This window comes from Amaranthus tricolor, chromosome 1 (genome assembly GCF_026212465.1).
Source record: "Amaranthus tricolor cultivar Red isolate AtriRed21 chromosome 1, ASM2621246v1, whole genome shotgun sequence".
NCBI classification, from domain to species: Eukaryota; Viridiplantae; Streptophyta; class Magnoliopsida; order Caryophyllales; family Amaranthaceae; genus Amaranthus; species Amaranthus tricolor.
Window position 1 is genome coordinate 22,185,592 of NC_080047.1, and position 20,939 is coordinate 22,206,530.

General features: G+C 34.8%; 1 pseudogene; it reads right to left on the reverse strand.

The window, feature by feature from the left end:
- Positions 1-5,443: 5,443 nt before the first annotated feature.
- LOC130815717 (uncharacterized) lies at positions 5,444-19,140 on the reverse strand (annotated as a pseudogene).
- Between the last annotated feature and the right edge of the window lie 1,799 nt (positions 19,141-20,939).

Genomic DNA, 20,939 nt, shown 5'->3' on the forward strand with positions numbered 1-20,939 from the left:
TCATGTTGAGTCAATTGTATGATTTTTTCTTTACATGTTTTGATTCGGTGTTGATTTAATTTAGGTGATTATAATACTCGAAATGAGATATGTATGAATATTCTAATAGATTGAGTATCCTTTTGTTAATAGTGTCAATAAAGTCACGATCCTTGAGTCAATTATGGAGCTTAAAATCGTTAAAACACCTTCATGAGTTATTAGAAATACAATTTTCAGGAATTGTACTCTTATTACTCTAGTTTCGGGGACGAAACTCCTTTTAATTTTGAAGTAGTTTTAATAAATTCCTTTTGTATATGAATTTAAATATTAACATATATTTATATTAAAAATACAATTACGACTTCTAAATAAAGAGGTTTGAATCAAAATAATTATTTTATTGAAATGTGTGAGCACATGAAGGTGAGTTTCTTAGTTGGGCCTCGCAAGAAAATGAACCTAGGTAAACAAATAAATAAATAAGTGTGTAAATTAAATAAATAGGATGAGTTAGGGTTTAAGGGGGTATTACTCCCTCCCTCACTCAATCACGCCGTCCACCTTCCTCCTTCTCCCATTCCCTCTTTTCTCTTCTCTCTTTCTCTCACTCCCCTCTCCCTCACGGTCCATCTGCAGCCCTCGAGAACCACCGCAGCAGGCCGCCTAGCAGCAGCAACCGGCTGTGTTTTCTCTTCCCCACGACAGCCGGCCCAATTCCTCCCTCCAAGGGCAGCAGCTGCTGCATTTTCTTCCCCTGACAGCAGCAATGGCTGTTTCGGTTTCCCCACCGTCACCGAGCTCCATATACGACACCATCACTACAATAATTAACTATACTTTCACCTCTTGTTCTAGTCCCACCATTGTAAGCCACTTCTTCTTCCATTGTTTTGATTTTCTTTTACTTGTTTCTAATTGAAATTTTAAAAAAGTTTATGAGTTTGGTGCTGATTTTTGTATGATTGTCATTGAATCTTGTTATGGGCAAGAATTTGATTGATGATTTAATGTACTTATGAATGGGGATTTTGAAATGTGAATGAAAAGTGTTGAATTTGTATTATTTCATTGAATCTTTTGTGGGTAAGAGTGTTTGATGAATTATATATGTTCATGACTTAGGGTTTGAAGGTTGATTTGAAATTATGGGTTGTGTGTTGATTTTGTATTAGTTTCTTTGAGTGTTAGTATGGATAGTAAATTAATATGTTATTTTTGAACTTGAAACGATTAGGGCCTGGATTTAGAGATGAAATTACCAATGATGTGTGTGTTATACTATATTTTGGTGATGATTGATTAAATAACTTTAAAAGTCGTTTTAAGATTTGGTCGATTGGTTATTGTTGTGGTTTGATTGTTGTAAATTACGAATACCCTTATTAGGTTGTTATTGAAGTTATAGATACATGATATTAGTAAGCAAAGAGCATAATGTCAACTTATCGTCGATGGTTGTTAAAGTTAATTTTTCGTGTTGTTTTGACTATAGTTCTTAATAGTTTTGGAGAATGTAACAAATTCTATCTCGATACGATAACTCTAACGTTTGCTTTATCGTTATATTAATGTTATATTAAAATTGTAAGATTTTGTTGTGATTAGTTATTTTTGGGTAACGCGAGCCGATATGCTCAAAATTAGTTAATGTAAAGAAACGATTCACACATACTTTTACTTTAAATTGATGGAAAGACTTATGTTGTGTTGAGTTAATTATTTTGACTTGTATTGAATGAGTTGTGTGCGTGCTAGAGTAATCGGAAACTCATGTTGAATGGGTGATAGCGGTTACTTTGGTATTTAGTTTTGGTATGGCAAAGTAGTTACGGGAACTTATTAGTTCTACTCATAACTTATATAGGTGCCCATTTTGTAAGAGGAAAGTAAAGCTTTAGTCGGGTGATTTTGTAACTTTTGATCGTGCAGTGACACTTACAGGTACGTATACGCAGTAACTAACCCTTATATGCAATTTGCTTTAAGACATTATTGTTTATTTTGATAGTATGCATTGTATCGAAACTATGAAGTACTAGTGAGTACACTTTAAATGAAGAGCTATCGACCATAAAATCCTTGCGCTTAGAATAGTTTAGAGAATGAGAGTGTTAATAGAAGGCGGGAACCACCCCCTTATTTATTTAAGAATTAGATTATGCCTTAATTAGAGTTAGAATGACTCCGTTATAGGTGAATTTCCTATTCTATTGAGTGGCTCAGTGGGTTTTGGCGCGCTGCTATCCCAGGGCGCTCATTAATAGTTGAGAGTGGAAGTTATTCCCATCTGATAAGGTACTAGATTACGATTAGCTGGCGTGACTCAACTGGATTATGTCCAGTTGTTTTATTAGTCCCCTAGGTGAAGTTCGACGGGACCACCGTAAGGGGGGTATGAGCATGCTTGGGTCATTGGGCGCCGGGAAGCCGATAACGCCCCTTGACCGAGGTGTTACCATGCGGGCCTTGCAAACCCCAATATGGTGGCCTCTTCACTGGTTTAGTACCCCCAGTGTGTTAGTTTTTCCCGAAGGTTTAGTACCTCAATATGACACATTGGCCTTTGGTCTAATGCCGAGCAGCAGGAGGATCATAGACAGGCGTAGCAGGTACTGGAGCTTCTTTCGCATTGCATTGGATTTGGGGAGAGTGATGAAGGCGAAGCATAACTTGTGTCATAACGCTGTCTTTCGATTTTGTAGTTCTTGTTATCTTTTGTAAACTTTGGTTGTATATGTTTTGTTATGAGGCCTTGTGTCCTCCCTCGTATATTTGTATTTTCGTTGCGTAGTTTATAACTCTGTATGGTTTTAAGGAGTTAAGTCTTTTTAAAATGCAAACGTCGACACTGGAACCACGATCCATGCTTGGCATGTTCATTTGAGAAGCCGGCGACGAATCATTCCGCCGTGACATAATTTTGATAGGCCGTTGGTGCCTTTACTTTATTAGCTTCTAAATAACTTTTGTTTTTTTTTCTACAAAGGCGCACAATTTTAAGGCAGATACTGCCGAAATTTTCACTCACTTTTTTAAAAGTTAATATTTAACGTTTACCTAAATTCTCTTTCCTTTTCTTTTATGTAACACCCGAATTTCCTCCCGTCCTTTACGGTTTTGGTTTCGTTAAGGGGTCGGAAATTCTGGGATGTTACATTGGCCCTAATGATGACCTTAAAGAAAGCATTCTCCGATGGTTACATTGTTCATTTCAAGGATGTCATTCTGGCAGGGATGCTACCGTTAAGAGGGTTAAGCACCTGTTTCATTGGAGGGGCATGACTAAATCTAGCACTCAGTATGCTAGAACTTGTGTTACTTGTCAAGCCAATAAACATGAGACCATTTCTTCTTCTGGGTTGTTGCAACCCCTTCCTATTCCTGAGGAAGTATGGACATATGTGTCTATGGATTTCATCACAGGCCTACCCTCCCTTCTTTGGAACAGATGTCATATTTGTGGTTGTTGATAGGTTAAGGAAGTATGCTCATTTTATGTCCCTAAAGCATCTTTACACGGCTATGGAAGTTGCATAGGTTTATCTTGACCATGTCTTCAAACTACATGGTTGGCCAAGGCCAATAATGTCTGATAGGGATTCTATTTTTATTAGTGACTTTTGGCAATCTTTGTTTACCTTGTAGGGCACAACATTTCAGCTCTTCTCAGCCTACCACCCCTTGTCTGATGGTCAAACAGAAGTAGTAAACAAATGCTTGGAGACCTACTTGAGGTGCATGACTGGAGAATGTGTTAAATAATGGAATTTTTTGTTGCATGTTGCTAAGTGGTGGTATAACACCAACTTTTACACATCGGCTCAAACAACACCCTATGAAGTAGTGTACAATTAAGCTCCTCCATATTATATGCCCTATCTACCTAAGGAGAGCTCAAACCCTAAGGTAGACAGGACTATGCAAAGAAGGGAGGATATGATCAGGCTTTTGAAGTTCCATTTGATCAGGGCTCATAATAGAATGAAAATGCAGGCTAATAGGCACAGATCTGAGAGACAACTAGAGTTTGGTGCTTGGGTTTGGCTTAAACAACATCCATATAGAAAACAATCATTAAGGGGGTATCCTAATGAGAAGCTGTCACCTAGGTTCCATGGGCCTTTCCAGATTGAAGCAAAGATTGGTGTAGTTGCATATAAGCTTAAGCTCCCTACTCATGTTCAATTCCATCCAGTGTTCCATATGTCCCAACTAAAACCATTTAGAGGGCACTTACCTGTTGTCCTACACATTCCAGACTGGCATCAAGGCCAAGACATTGATACTCCTATACCCTCTGCAGCTATTTTGGACAAACGAGTCTTAAAAGCATCAAAATTCTCCCTTAAACAGTATCTTATTCAATTGCAAGGCCTCAATACAGACAATGCCACATGGGAGAATGCCATAGACTTTGAGAAGCGCTTTCCACATTTCGATTACATCAATAATTAGTGACTTGAGGGCAAGTCACTTCATAAAGGGGATGGAATGTAATAGGAGTTCTTAGTTGATAGCTTGTAGTTCTTTAATTGCATTAGTCCTTGAGTTAGTTAGTGAAGTTGATATGTTGTTATTCGGTTTTGGCGGGAAAGTTAGTTGTAACTAACTCCTATATAAGTTCTTGCCTTGTCTTGTTATAAAAAGAAGACGAATACACATTCTTGATTTCTCTCTCTCTCTCTTCTATTGTCTTTCCTCCTATTTTGTCTCCTCTTTTTATCTCTGCTCCCCTTCCTTCACTTCCTCGTGACATCAACAGAGACTCAAACTCACTACTTCCTTGTCGCATACACCCACGGTTTCATTATTGTTATGGTCCATTGCAAGGTATGGGACTTGTCCCACATCGGTTGTGAAGTGCAATTGGTGTGGGGTTTATAGACAAATGGGCTCTCTCACCTAATAGGCTAGTCTTTTGGATGAGCTCTCCTATTTGTCCTAAAACTGTGATATCAGAGCCGGACTCGGAGTGGATGGCTTGAAGAGTGGGTGGCTTGCGGAGTGGGTGGCCTGGAAGAGGCAGCCGTGACCCAACGTAACTGTGACCCAATGCAGCCGTGAACTAACGAGGACGTTGGCCTTATGGGGAGTCGAATGTTATGGTCCATTGCAAGGTATGGAACTTGTCCCACATCGGTTATAAAGTGCAATTGGAGTGCGGTTTATAGGTAAATGGACTCTCTCACCTAATAGGCTAGTCTTTTAGATGAGCTCTTATGTTTCTCCTATAGCAAACTTGGGTTATGTATCATAACCATACATTAAAGAAACAAACTAATAAGGGTATTTTATAGTTAAATTCAGGCATTCCTACATTATGATCACCAAGGAGTAAATATCCAACAAAGCAAACTAAACCCAAATTTTGACCCTGGAGTACCTATAATTCAGTACATTAGAAACAAACACCACTATTTTGCTAAAAAAAGAGGCAACTTTAGCACTATTAATTGAATAATTATTAAGTCATTAAGCGGAAAATAAAACTGTTCATTGCTCAAAAGAGAACAGCGTGCGAGAAATGAGGGGCCATTGCATCCCCATTAACATCAACAATTTATGTCAATTACACATTGTGTCAAGCAAAAATGTATATGCAACCTGAGCTAGACATTGTAAGAATAAAATTGTTTTTCTCTTGTTTTAACAGAGTTGATGAATCTCCGTCATTTCTTGTGTTCTATTCTATTATGTTTCCTTCGTGCTTCGGAGAGAAAATACAGGTCTATCTTCCGAACTAGAAACTATTCCATCTCCATCTTCAATTTGTCTGGTTGAAGATGCTAGGTTGGAAGGCTCGTCATGTTTTCATTCCATTGTTCTTCAAGATGTTCTTGTAGAGCCCAAAGGCAGTTGCCACCATGTTCGAACCATCATCCAGAGAAGCGGGAAGCACAATGGTTGTAGACTGGAAGTAGAAAAAATGATGGTTTAGCTTAGTATTCTCGTTCAAAAAAGGGTGAAAAGGAGAGCTTAGTATCCCTTCATGTCCATAGACGAACCACTGTAATTAAAGTTATGTAGCATACCTCCTTGGCCATATTGTTAAAAGCTTGCACATACTCCTGAGCCAACTTGAGGCTTGCGGCCTGAAAAATCCCAAATGGGCAATGAATATTTGAAACATATTATTACAAGTAAATACCGGAGCACAAAAATAATACCTCTTGACCACCATTTCCTTTAAGAGAATTAGCAATAATACGTATGGCTTCAGCATCACCTATATATCTCATAAAAAATAAATGTCATTACATATCGAAGACAAAATTACAAACAGTGACGTTAAACACTATATAAACTGACCTTCTGCTCGGTAGATTGAAGCCCTCTTTTCAGCATTAGACGATATAATGATTGCTTCCTTTGTTCCTGTTAAAGACAAAGTGTCACATGCATTAAGCAATTCAGTATTGAATACGGAATATCTATTTTCCAATCTACCTTTTAGGTATTATAAAGTGTCACATGCATTAGCATTAAGCAGCCTAAAAAATTTTGATTCAATAACCACAAAATTAACAAATCCAGCATGTTTAGAGAGTTTTTTAATAAGCACGCACCTAAAGAACACAAACTACCCTATTTTCACTCAGTGAAGGTGAAATGAGAGTATTTGGACCAACCTAGCAACATCAAGTTCATTTACACTGGTTTTACACAATCTTTTTCATACGTAGCTACCAACAGCAGTACCAACGAAGCAACACTTCTAAAAGAGGGAAAAAGAATCGGTTCGAAAAGAGTGATGTTCTCACTTAAAGGATATCCTAACTAAAGTACTGAGAGTCCGAGAAATTGAAAATACTCTGCCAGTTGAGTGTTGAAGATCCCACGACCCAACTTGAAGGGGAGTGCTCGAAAATGAAACAAATAGAAATAGAAATATGATAGACCGAGAAAACAAGTTTCTTTTTGAACTCTTTGAAGTATGATATTCATATTCTTTATAAAATGGGCTTGTGTGAGAGCGCCACTCTCTTTGAAATCACTAAGGTCTACTCATACTATTCATTTTACGTGTGATTGAACGAGAACACCACTCTTTTCGAACCCACCACACATCAACTTTTTAAACTTGGATGAAAACGCTACTCTTTTTGAATTCACCAAGGTTATAATTTTTCTTTTTATTTAATGGGATCGTCATTCTTTTCGAACCCGCCAAACACCAACTTTTTGAACTTGAATGAGAATGCCATTATTATCAAACTCACCAAGGCCATATTCTATTGATTGGAAAGAATGTTATTCTTTTCGAACTCACCAAACATCAATTTTGAACTTAAATGTAACCACTGTTTTTTTTAATTCATCAAGGTCAGAGTTTCCATTTAAATAAACAAGAATGTAAACTTGAATAAGAAAACTAATCTTTTCGAACTCACCAAGTTCATTTTCTTTTGATTAACGGGGATGCCATTGTTTTCGATCATACTTGAATGAGAAGTTACTTTACAACCCAAGCATCAAATTTTTATGATTAAATGAGAACGTCATTTTTTTTTTAACCCTACTAATCACAAATTAGTTGTACCAAATGTATGAGATGGTTCATTTATAGGTTTTAGGTTTAGGCTTTTGTCAGCCCTCTACTCCAAATATGGTGTGAGTTTCACAGTTTGAAACACAATGAACTGGACTATGCTCCACGCAATATGGGTCAGACGCGGGCCAGGATTGCTATTGTGGAGATGCCTTGGCTGCGAGTTTTTTTTTTTTTTGTTTTAGTTTCATGATAAAAGATCACTGCGAAGATTTGTTTGCGGTCCAACCTTTGGTTTTTGCTACCATGATAGGCTGAGAAAATAAGTATTTTAAAAGGATTCATTTATTACTAGTATTTTTGTATTTTGATTTGCATTCAATGACCTCTTTTTATAACGAAGACTCCTAACTAATATCCTATTAATAACGAAAAATATAGTTTCTAAAAAAGTAAAAAATATGATAACTAGCTAAAAGATATCATACAAGATTTAAGCAATAACTAATTCTTATTAATATATTTCTATTATATTCGATTTTCCAATAGAATCCTTAGATGTTGAGATTCAGAAAAGAGGGGCAAAAACATATACTTTTGCATCAACTAGAAGAAACAATTGTCTTCCTAGTCGAAGCTAAGGCTAAAAGAGTGACGTAGAATGTGAGGAATCAGGATGATGAACAAATGTTTAAACAACATTCAAAGACTTGACTTTTGTTCAAGAAGTAAATTCTATGTATCTACTTAGCTAGGGAGTAACATCATTTTTGGACACAACACAAGGTCACATGCTAAGAAGCATGAAATTTAAACAAGAAAAATAAAAAGTCTTATTAATCGGTATGGTAGGTTACTTTCATATTATCTTAAGTAATATAATTACCACTAATTGACAAGGGGATAAGGATTTGAAATTGCCAATCAAAAGGTGCATTATAGATTCATCCATAGTACAAAAATGCGGTAACGATCGCGATTACAATAATGGTGATACGACAACAGAAGTGATACGATTATCGTAACGCCTAATATATCATTTGAATCATAAGATATCCCTTGATTCGGCCCAAAACGCGATTTTTTTATACCTTTACAACGCGGGAAATATCGATTCGTTTGTTTTGAAAAACTTTACATTGTGGTTGATACGATAACATGGAATAAATCATGATTGCGGATTCGTTTGCAAAAACGATTGCAGTGTCGCAAAAAACGGCTATAACAAAGAAATAACGCGAATCACGGCTGAATCACATACTGGGAGTTTTGAACTTATAATTGCAATATTTGAGATTCTTTTAGTGTATAATTAATTAACTTATAAGTTATTAGTTAATTATTTTGTTTATCAACTATAATTATGCGTAACTATAAATTAAGTGATTGTAATAATTTAAGTTAATGGGTATTAATGAAATTTTAACTGGAAGACAAATAACGTAACGGTGAAATATCGTTATAACTATAAAATGCGCTACATGTTACCTAATAGCCAACTCGGGGTTTTGACCATGAAATTCCATGCATCGTAATGTAACATCGCAGCAACTTTCAAACAGGTTATATAATAGGGGTTACGTAATGTAACGGGTGAGTTTTTATTCCATGATGATACAACCTTGTTTTTACACTATGCATTCAATATAACACTATGTCAAACCATGGAATAAAAATAAGGATGTTGCTTTGCATAAAGATTGTTATATATTCTGAGCTTAACGAACCGCAAAACAGCATTACATAACATGTGGTTTAAAAACATAGAGTAACAGTATTAGTTTTTATTTAAAATATTAGCCATAATAAAGTTTTTTTAAAATGTAATAGGTTTCAAAAGGCCTATTATAAGCTTTAATTTAAATCTACATTCCAGAAAACTTGAATAAATATAAATTAATTTTTTCAAGTTAACTCACATTAAGATAAGATGTTCATAAAATGAGTCGTAACACCGTGAGGTGCCGCGACTGCAACATCACGACCATTGTTTCAATTGCGACGGTGACTGCAACTTTTTTCTATGCGTCGACCCGTAGGAAATAGCTCCAAATCACAATTCAATAATCGATAGGCATAAACTTAGGATCACTTTCAGTAGTGAACATGTTGTAACACATATTATTAAGAGCCAACTATATCCTAGCAATACTACCCAGTATTGAAGATAAACTGCAATAGAAGTTTGGAACTCTTCTAACTTCTAACACAACCATCCAATACGTATGGCCGACTTTCATACCATGTGCATTTACAGAAGTAATAAAGAAAGAAAAGTGACAATGATAACCACCGCAGACACAAATTTATAACTCAACGCAAGGACATATACAGAACATGCCTACAATACAACGTCATAAGCACCAAAATCGCTAATGTGACAAAAATATTCATGATCAAACAAGGCCATACACTAATCTCTTTACGAAAAGCTAGCAAGATGGCTAGTCAACAATGAGGTTTTGCAACCAAATCCTAGACTATATACGAATGTTCAAAGAAGTTTATGTGTCAAGGATCTCTAACTAACCTTCACTAATAAAATTTACATCTCGCACCATGCCACACAGAAGCCTTTTAAGCAATTCTTCTGTTAAGGCCAACATTAAAGGTGATACAAGTAACTTAATAGTGTAACTTTAACACATTGAAACTTGCATGCAATCCATTAAGAGACTGACTATTGTACAATTATGGTCTATAATAATCGACAACAAGTACTTATTCCAATTTCCGCTAACAGTCACAAGAATATTGTAACCTACATCTATGGTTAATTCACATGCAGACTCAGAAACTAAAAAAAAAAATAGGCTCATAAGCAAGAGATAAGGCACCAACAAACCTTCCGCCTCAATGATTGCAGCTCTTTTTTTCCTCTCTGCTTCAGCTTGCATTTCCATACTTTCACTTACTCCACGAGGAGGAATGATATCCCCTAAAGAATTTCAATACAAGAAGCAAATTGATCACAAGGAATTTACCCATAAGATGAAAACAAAACATAGCAATACAAACACAAAATGAATCCAAAGTGGTGGCTTACTTATCTCATAACGACCACAAACAAGACCCCATGCCGAAGCGACCTCATTGATAGCTCCCTACATAAATTTGTAGATAAAAATGTTATCAACCACTTTTCACTAGTTACTATTACGATAAATTAAGATAAAAAATTGCAGTCAGGTTCCAGTTCTGTTAGCGCGAGTCTGTCAGTTTTGTTTTCGAAACAATTTCTGACCCGCGGTTCAGACAGGTTTGAAACTGATTCCAGGCAGTTCCGGTTTGAATCAGTTCTTAAGAGGTCATGGTCATCACTAGTTTGGATAGCAATTTTCTAGGGAAAGGATTTGGAAGGGATATTGAATTTTCACTATTTTGTTAACCGACAATGTTCTCCAAAAGTGGAAACATTTGGTAAGAAAGTAGGTTGTCTCTTCCTCCCCTTCCTTTCCCTCCTAAACAAAAAATGAAAGCTTTTCTCATTATTCTCTCCCTTTCCTTTACTTTCATTTCCCTCCTACATTGTAATTCAAGCAATGTGTAATTGTACGTGTTGGCTACAATACATCATCCTCTACACATTATCCAAACTATTAGTCAAAGTTAAGCTCAACACATTATCCAAACTATTATAGAAAAGCTAGTTGCTCACAAGTTTTTTTGTTTTTATCTCAAATTTTATGTTTTAATGTTTTAAAAGACATTTAATAGTTGCATTTGTTAACGTTTGATAAAATTTGTTAGTGATTGTTAATGGATGTAATAATCAGAAATTTAGATGAGGTAGGTATATGAGTTATATTTACAAAGTTGTAAAATCAGGTGGTACATATACAAACTAGGTGTGGGAGTTAACAAACTAGAAGAATGGAGCTTAAAGTTGACATGTGTAAGGAATTACAGCTTTTAGTTTCTTTTCCCTCCATATATAAGCATCAAAAATCAGAAGACAAAAGAAAACTCCCCATGTTCATAAGTGTGGGAGTTATATAACTTCAATGGAGGTTATTTACTTAGTGGGCAGAAGTTACCTTGCTGTTCGGGAAGTCATGCAAAGAGGTTGCACTACAGTACGATATAACTTTCCTTACAAATTTTCCTCCCAATTTAGATTAGAATTCAATTGATAACCATAAAATGCAGAATGAAAGTTCCCTCGTAGGCGCTAGTTCGATTGTGAAAGGACGTTACACAACTTACCTTAATGCAAAGACATGGGGGAGGAAGTCACATATGGTTACATCTTCTTTGCTTCTCACGTAATTTAGGAGGTAGTTAGTTTCTGATTTTTTTTCTTAGTGACTTGGTCATTTCTTTCTACATATATGTAATGTTGTAATTCATTTAAAGCTTTTGAAAATGTTAACAAAACTCTCCATTGTCTTGTCTTAGATTCTTGGATTAGAGTTGTAAGTTAGTAAGTCAATATGCTTAGCAACGTTGCAAATCACTTGTTATCTTAAGGAGCCTTTTCATTTTCTTTGTGGTGTGGATGTACTGAGGATACAAAGCCTTGCTAATACATCTTTCTTTTTTACCTCATTCACACAATCCTCTTTTTATGTTTGTTTTTCCGACAACTTGTGAGTCTATATCAACATTCATATTAACACTCATAGACGTTCCCCTCTAATTCAACCCATCTTCCCTTACACTTCTTATCCTATGTTACAAACTCTCATTTCACCTTTATCTCATGGCTTTCCAACATCCTCACAACATTTTGCCCAAAAATGTAAATCATTCATCATGTGTCCTAAACTCGGGTTAATCATCCTTATCACTTTAAACCCACTTTTCTTCCAACTTCATCACATACCTCTTATCTTAGTTTCTCATTTACCTCCTTAGATATTATGTCCAAAAACTTCATTATAAAAAAACATTTCAAAACCCATGGCATTTCCATTAAACACCTATAACTCACGCCTCTTTCTATCCTAACTCAATCAACATTCTTTCTTATATCCTCTATGCGAAACCAAGCCTTTAAATTTGTGTAACATCGGATCTCAAGCTTATAATCAACAGTAAGTATACGTTGAGTGTAACATATCGTTCGTTATGAATGTTTCTAGCATACTTTATGTAACGCAAACCTTTTCTTAATGTTCTTTGAGATGCTTTTAGATTTGATTTAATACTTTTAAGAGTGTCAATAAAGAATGCTTAAAAAGTCTTTTGTTTTCTAAGTGTGTCCGAAGATGCCATGGTAAAATTGCTTTCAATCCTGCTCTAGCGAGTGAATCGGCTTTTTTCTATAATTTTAAAAATATATACCTTTGCTCCCATGAGTCTCTCAACTATCTACTCTAACTAACGAGATTTACAATTAAAAAAAAGACAAGAAAAAGAAAGTTGGTACACTGTTTGCTCAGCTCAAAATCCCTTACAAATACATTTCAATGCAAAAACTAATTTACATTTAATGCATCACTCAATCACTATCCAAGGACTTTCACACCTTAGTCAAAAGTTTAGCGGGTGTGCACAACATTTATAATTAATTTGTATTAGTAAAAATAAAACAAGTCTTCAATCACTCGTCAATAATCATTGTTAGACTCTTGGTTTTAAAAGGCATGAGGCGCAAAAGGTCCTTAGAGCTGAGGCGCAAGGCAAAGGCGCGCACTTTTACGCTTAAAAGTTCCAAAATCAACATTTAAAACAAATTTAATATTTATAACAACATGGCATGCAGATTTTAATGAAAAACAACCTGAAAACATTCATTATCATTGCGGTAAACACCATTTAACACATAATATCATAAGATAAACAATATAATCAAAAAACATACTTATAAAATTAAAATTAAAATAAAACTTAAAAATTAAAATAGATATGTATAATCATTCAACATTAAATTAAAAACATGTACTCCCTCCGTTCCTTAATGAACTTCCCACAAGGAATGTTTGCGGAAACTAAGAAAAATAGAATATTGTAGATAGTAGACATATTATTTGTTGACTAATAAATTTGATGGAGAAAAAGTGAGAACCATTAACATTAAAAAAAATATTAAAAGAAAGTTGGTGGAATAAATATAAGGACCACAACTAATAAAAAAATATTTTTATAAAGTTAATGGAAAACATGTGGAGACCATAAGGAATATAAAAATGTTAAAATGAAATTAGCGAAAGATATATGGGGACCATAAACATTATTAAAATATTAAATGAGGATGAACATAATTACTTTTGTCCAAAATTTGTGATATAAATAGAAATTCTTTATGGGAAAAACAAATAGAACACTCCAAAATGGAAAATATGAATTTCTTTAAGGAACGAAGGGAATATTTGGTATAAAAATTCTAGATTAAATGCTTTACAACTGAAAATAAAAATAAAGTGTATTGTATAATCATTCTATGTTATGAATGGTGTGACTTGAGTGCACATATGATGGGTGCATTCATGTGGTGACTCTTGGGATGGAATCCCATAAGTGTCATGAATGGGTGTATTAAGATGAGTCTTGATAATTGTGGTTTATGATGATGATTAAAGTATGGATTAATGAGGTAATGAAGTATGAGTTATTCATGAGAGTTATGGGACCTAATGAAGAAGTTCAAAGGTTTAAGATGCTCTACTATGCAAGTCGAGCAATACTGTCAGAAGCCCTCTGAAGTGCCGCTCGACCAGCTCGCTTGACCGAGCGAGCTTCAGAATGGGTCGAGCAAGCAGACAGAATGTAACCAGAAACTTCCTATAGTCCGCTCGACCAGACTGTTCGACCGAGCGAGCCTCTGCTTTGGTCGAGCGATGTCTCTGATGCTCCTAGGATGCTGTTTTTGACTCTTCAAGTTCTTGGGGATGTTTCATTATCATTTATTCATAACTTTAATATACTTAATGTTACTTAGTATGATCTCTCCTATGAATAGAGAGCTCTCATTGTAATGATGATCATCCACAAAATATACCCCAAGCCAAACACTAGCCTATATCTCTTCTCTATTGTAATTCTCCATAAATGAGAGTTCTTTAAACTCCTTTGATAATATAAGAGATACTACACACCGGAGGACGTAGCTTAAGTTGGGTGAACCTCGTTAAATTTTTGTATCGTTTTATTGCTTTACTTTCTCCTACAAACATCGATATCATTGATAGCGTAATTTGTTTGTCACTAAACTTCATACACTCGATCTTGGCAATATTGGAGTTTGAAACACATTGTTCGAACTCTAATACATCATCGTTTTCATTCTATATTAAATTGATACTCATGTTTGTGGTTTAGGAGCATAAGAAAAGGTTAAAAATAAACTGAGTGATAATATTAAAGTATTACTTTACTTTAATACATCACCACACACCTCCCGATAAAATTGCTTATCAAATTAAAGAAACTAATATGATGTAGCCGGCTGATGGGCAATATAGGGAACACGCATGATATTGGTGTAGTAAATGTAATGTCAACAGTAAAAGATTAAAAAATAAATCAGGCAGTGGAAGATTAAAACATAGTAGAAGGAAAATCAAAACCCAGGATTTCTTGGAAACATGTTTTCTTGCCTAGGTCCTTCGGTGGGCTGAAGATTTGTAACCTTCAAGTTTGGAATGATGTTGCTCTCCTCAAGAGCTTATGGGCTTTAGCTTCGAAGAAGGATAGGTTATGAATCAAGTGGGTAAATGACTACTATACTAAGGGGGTTGACGTTGTGCATTTCAAGATACCTAGTACTACATCTTAGATGTTATCTCGTATCATTGAGAGTAGGAGGCATGTAGTTGATTGGAATGAGCTCAAAAAATGGGTTGTGAATGGTAAATACAGTGTGAAGTGTGCGTACATTGATAGAATCTACCAAAGACTGATTCTTCAAAACAGATTGCCTACAAAGGATAGACTCATCAAAATGGGAATGCTTTGTGATGCTAGTTGTGCCCTATGTCAGCAAGATGTGGAGGACAGGATTCATCTTTTTCATGGTTGTAGTTTCATTCTAAAGACATACACCCAACATATCTTTTTTCCATGTCCATCTTCATCTGAGAATGTGATGGCAGATGATGAGTAAGTTGTGCAAGCGCAAGTACTCCAAAGCTTGTGTCACTGCTATGGTTTGGACTGAGATGCCTTATCAGACTTGGCTTCAAAGATATGCTAAAATCTTTGGAGGGAAGAATTTGGTGCCTTGCCAAGTTGCTAACAACATTGTTTTTTTTGCTTCTAGGCTTAAGGATGATAGGAAAGCTAGCCTTATTGTATAGTGCGGCTGGTTATTTCTTTGGATGTTTGGTGTTAGAGTAGCTTTGTATGGCTAGTTGTTGCTTAGTTGGCTAGTGTGTTGCTTCCCTTTCGTGTTTAGGGTACTGTTTTTTTCCTTTTATAGCCTAGGTTGTAAAAAGATTTTTGGAATTAATATATTCCTCTTAATTGCCAAAAAAAAATAAGAGCATGCACTGGCAGCCAAGATGAAATTTTTTTTCTCTTCTATTACTTAAGTACCAAGAAACTAAAATTTGAATTTAATCAAAAATAAAAATTTGTATTCGGATGGTACACAATGCGCACAAAGCCTAAGGCATGCCTATGCTCGCCTCATGTATCTCGTTGCGCCTAGACTCATGAAGGTCGTTTAGTGGTTGCCTCCTAACGCCTCAAGCGCGCACTTTTTAAAACACATGTTTTACCATTTTATAACGATTAACAAAGGTTGCGCAAAATTAGCTAATGACTAGATGGAAATGTAAGGACCACTTAAGTGGTATGGAAAAGCAGAGGTTAGCTTAATGTATTAGCAACATGGAAATCCGAGTCATTCTTTGTAGTTTTGTTTGTTTGTTTGTTTGTTTGTTTACTCTCTTATGGAAACATGCAAAATCTAGTCATTCTTTGTATTTCGTGTTTGTTTGCTTAACTCTTTTATGGAAACAACGGAGAGATATCATGGTGCAGAAATTTTATGTGCATATCATCCACATTGAGATGGAAATTTTCACGTAAAGTTGCAACTTGCAAGACATTGACAATTTCTTTTCTTTTGGCTAAGTATGTGAAATGGCCACTACATATAAAAGTAGTTCGAGGGGAAAAGTACCTCTTTAAAAATTCAATAAGATTAATGGAAGTTAAGCAAATCATAGCGACTTTGGCTTAAGTGTGAACAAAATAAAGTTTATGTGATGAAAAGTAAAAGATTGAGGATGAGCTTATACGAATAATCAATCGGAAGTATGTGCCTCAGGGTGCTAGATTTGTGAAGGAGTTGGAAAGGTTATATACTAATTGTGAGATTTAGAAAAGTTGAGATTAGGAAGAGGAGCTTGGTAGTTGGATTCAATAACAACTTGAGAGGTAACATGGAGGTTCATACTGAGCTAGGGTTTTGTAGACATGACCATGAAGTAAGAAGGTTAAAAAGAAGAAGCACTAGAGTTCGTACGTTGCTTGGACTAGAAAGCATAATTTCACAGCCTTAAGACCACAAAGCCCTCACCCTACTATAGGGAGAACACTTCCTAAAGTGGTTCAAAGTTACCTTATGTTCCTTCTTCACATAAAGGTAAACCCTTAGAAGAGATTGTTTGTTTCAATCTCATAATGTAGCTCACTACAAGAGTGAATCTTTCCAATACAAGGGGATTTAACTACGAGTGAGTGGATGGATCAAAGACAATTAGGGTTGTGTTTAATAAAAATCAAAGTCAGGCTTTGGAAGCTTGTAAGGATACATCCAATGAGCCTACACACAAGACCTCAAATGATGGAGTTTGGTTCGAAATGGGGCATGATCACCTAGTTCAACTGCATGAAGTGAACCTAAACAAAATTACATTATTTATATCTTGTTTTTAAGTTGAGTATCCTTAGATAAGAAATTATTCCGCATTCCACACATCATCTAGCTTGGAAAACTTAGGAGATAGGTATAATAGATAATAATTCACAAAGGTTATAATATGCTTTTGTTGGTAGTCCTTATGAAAACAAATACTCTAATATCATATAATAACTAAACATTAAATCATAAATAAAACCCTTAATGATTTTTGGTTTTGATCAACAGGACACATTGCATCATTAATCATGAACAATAAAAAGAAGACCGGAAATACAAAGATTGAAGCAAAGCATAAGAAAAATTTTCAATACTAGAAACAATACAAAGATAATTGAAAGGGAAACCTACTGTAATCTTTGCATTTAAATTATCTCTCTCCATAAAAGTTTTGTCCAGTTGCATTTTCCCAATAGCACTACGCATCGCAAGTTGAGCAAACTCGGTTACCGCAAACATGACATTATCGTTCCCATAAGATGCCTTTTCTGCATCAATGATCTTCAATCAACATTCAAAGTTTAGCACACACACCACACAGGGATCATAAAATTAAAAACAGGGAACACCAACCCAAATACCTTGACAAAGAGGACAGCATTGACCCTTATGGCAACATTGTCAATTGTAACAGCAGTCTGCTGTGGAATTTCAATGGTCTGCTCTTTCAGTGAGTGTATGTAGGCTATTCGGTCCACAAATGGTACCAGTAAATGAACACCTCCTCCAAGAACTCTACAGAACTTCCCGAAACGCTCAATGACATAAGCTTCTTGTTGCGGCACAAACTTGATACCCCAGTTGATAGCTGTCCTCCTCATATACCTATCAAAATTATAATGCTTATCAAAATCATAATGCTTAAAACATGGATCAAAACCGTAAACCCCTTGAACACCTCTAGAATCATTATTTTCTTAAGTTTATTGTTTTAGGTTGAAACTTATAGTGGATTAATGATTAATATTTACTTTTTACAGTTTAAAATGGATAAATAATTCAAAAAAGTAGCCTCTAGAGCACCTATTCAATCAATCGCTGTTCAATGAATTTTTTTTAATGCACTTGATTATATTTTTTAAAATTATGGATATCCCTTGTTTATTTTTCTGGTTCCGCACCTGATACAGCATAATTGTAATTTTTTCCTATCCATTACCAACTCTAAGTCGATAACAAATATTGATTTTCACTATCAAATAAAACTAAGCCAATAACAGCGTACCGGTTTCACTATACATTACCAGCTTTGCAGATATTGATTAGATTGAAAGTTGTTACTAACAAGAATGTTTGCAGAAATTTTACCGTTTTCAAATTTTGAATAAAATAAACATCAATTAAACCAGAGAAATTTAAATAAAATGGAGAAATTATACGAATTGAAGAAAGCATCAAAGTTACCTCTCGTAAGGATCAAAATGACGAACGGAAGAATAATTACGAACTGTAGATAACTGAGGTGAGATGTTGGGAGAAGAAGAGATTCCTGGACTTGCATTAGTATAATTAAAGAGGATTGGAGACGAAAAAGTTGAAAATTTTCTAGTACTCGAATTAATTGAGCAAATGCGAGAAAGATGAGTATCAACAAGAGGAGAGAGTTTCGTTGATGATTCCAAAGCTCCAACTCTTGTTAATCTTGCTATCCACATTGTAGTACATAAGATTGATTTCTTTTTTAATTCAAGCTTTCAATGGCTGAACATTTTTTCCAACATTAATGAATAAACCGTAGCGTTTTCTTTTTTTAAGCATAAACCCTAGCGAATACATGAAAATTTTATGCTTCAACGTCCAGGAAATCAAAAGAAAATTTGTTGTACATGAAAATTTTATGCTTCAACGTCCAGGAAATCAAAAGAAAATATGTTGGGAAAATTGACATCGCAGTGTTAAAAGCAATTGGATTTAGTTGTTGGCTATTTGACCGTTAGCAATTATTTTTTTTAGGTGACCTGTTTAAACGTCTGAAAATGTTCGTTGTTTTTGTTGGCTTAGCTAGTGAAAAAGTTAGTTTTTTGTGAAGATGTTTGGTAAATTTAAATATTGACTGTTGGTTGTTTATTAGAAAAAAAGTAGACTAACTAACCAAAAGTTAACCAAAAAAAACTAGCTATAGCAGTTTTTTCATTTTGGCTTAAAAGTCAGCTTTCAGCTACTTTAAAAGTCATTTAATAAATATTTTTTGGCTATTTAACCAACCAATAAGCCAAAAGTCAAAAACCAAAAGCCAACCAAAAAGCTTAATGAAAAGACATGAACCAATCACCCCATCATTGTTTTGTTAATCGCCTTTTGGGTTAGTTTTTATTTATTAGTTTTTGGGGTGTTTGGTACTTTGGGTTTTACATTGACTTTTTGGTTGGCTTTTGGCTTATTAGTTGGTCAAACAGCAAAAAAAAGTCTTTAGTAAATGGTTTTTAAGCCAGTTGAAACCTAACTTTTTAACCAAAAAAAACCTACTTCAGTTAGCTTTTTTGTTAACTTTTGGCTTGTTTGACAATTTTTTCTCTAATAAACTGCCAATAGCTAATACTTAAATTTACCAAACATCTTCATAAACAATTAGCTTTTACAACTAGCTTAAAAGCCAACAAAAAAGTCAATATTTTCAGCTGGTTAAGTAAGTCAACTACAAAAGCCAACAGCCAATTGATTAAAAGTCAAAAAAAAATTTGATAATCGAATACAAGTAGTATTTAAACTCTCATTTACAAGTTTTTAATTATGTTAAGATTCATGTCTCGAAATTATGTAGGAATTCATAGATGTAAAATGCGAAATACAACAACAATTGTTAAACATCTATAACCCATGAAAATAAGTAGTCATATTATATATGATTCAATAAAATAAGATAAGAATTAACAACCTTTGATGCGAGACTTGTACGAAAATGTAGGAATTGAGTATTAAAATGTACTACCAAATCAGTGATTAGTATCAAATTAGATATCTTTAATTAGTCCACTTAGATCTAGATTAATGATGTGCTAACACCGAGAAAACAACGAAAGAAGAAAGAAAAAGTTACAGCTTTTTCTTTTTCTTTTTTCTCTGTCAGTTTCATATTACTGACCACCATAACTATTTGTAACAAACAATCAAAACTCTATTTGATAAACTTATTTTCAAATAAACTCTAATATTTGACTATCAAGTGTAATTGAGTAATTTCCCTTTAATATTATTTATCTGGTCAAAATTGATCTTTTATTTATTTTGTGTGACCTTTTACGAATATACATTTGATTCTATTTGATTTAATCTTATTAGTCCAAAAATATAGTTAAGCTTGACTCCTATTGTTTCTATCTTTTAGATTGCTTGCATATCGATACCGAACGGAAAGGAAAGGACAGCTGGGGTGATTAGATTTCTTTTTGGAAGACCTTTGGTTTTGGTTGGATATTAGAGAGATGATGCGAGTATGGGGATGGTCGATCCAAGAACCCGCTTAACACCTTCAAGAACACTGCCAAGACTACTCGTGATATACAAAGAACAAACAAAACCTTCTGTTTTGTTTGAAAACAGAAGGGTAACAAGAACAATTCGGATGAATGGTTCTATGTCGTGGATGGAGACAATGAATCTTCACTTGATTCCTGGCCTCCTCCTCACACTAGAGTCGAGATTCACTCTCTCTAC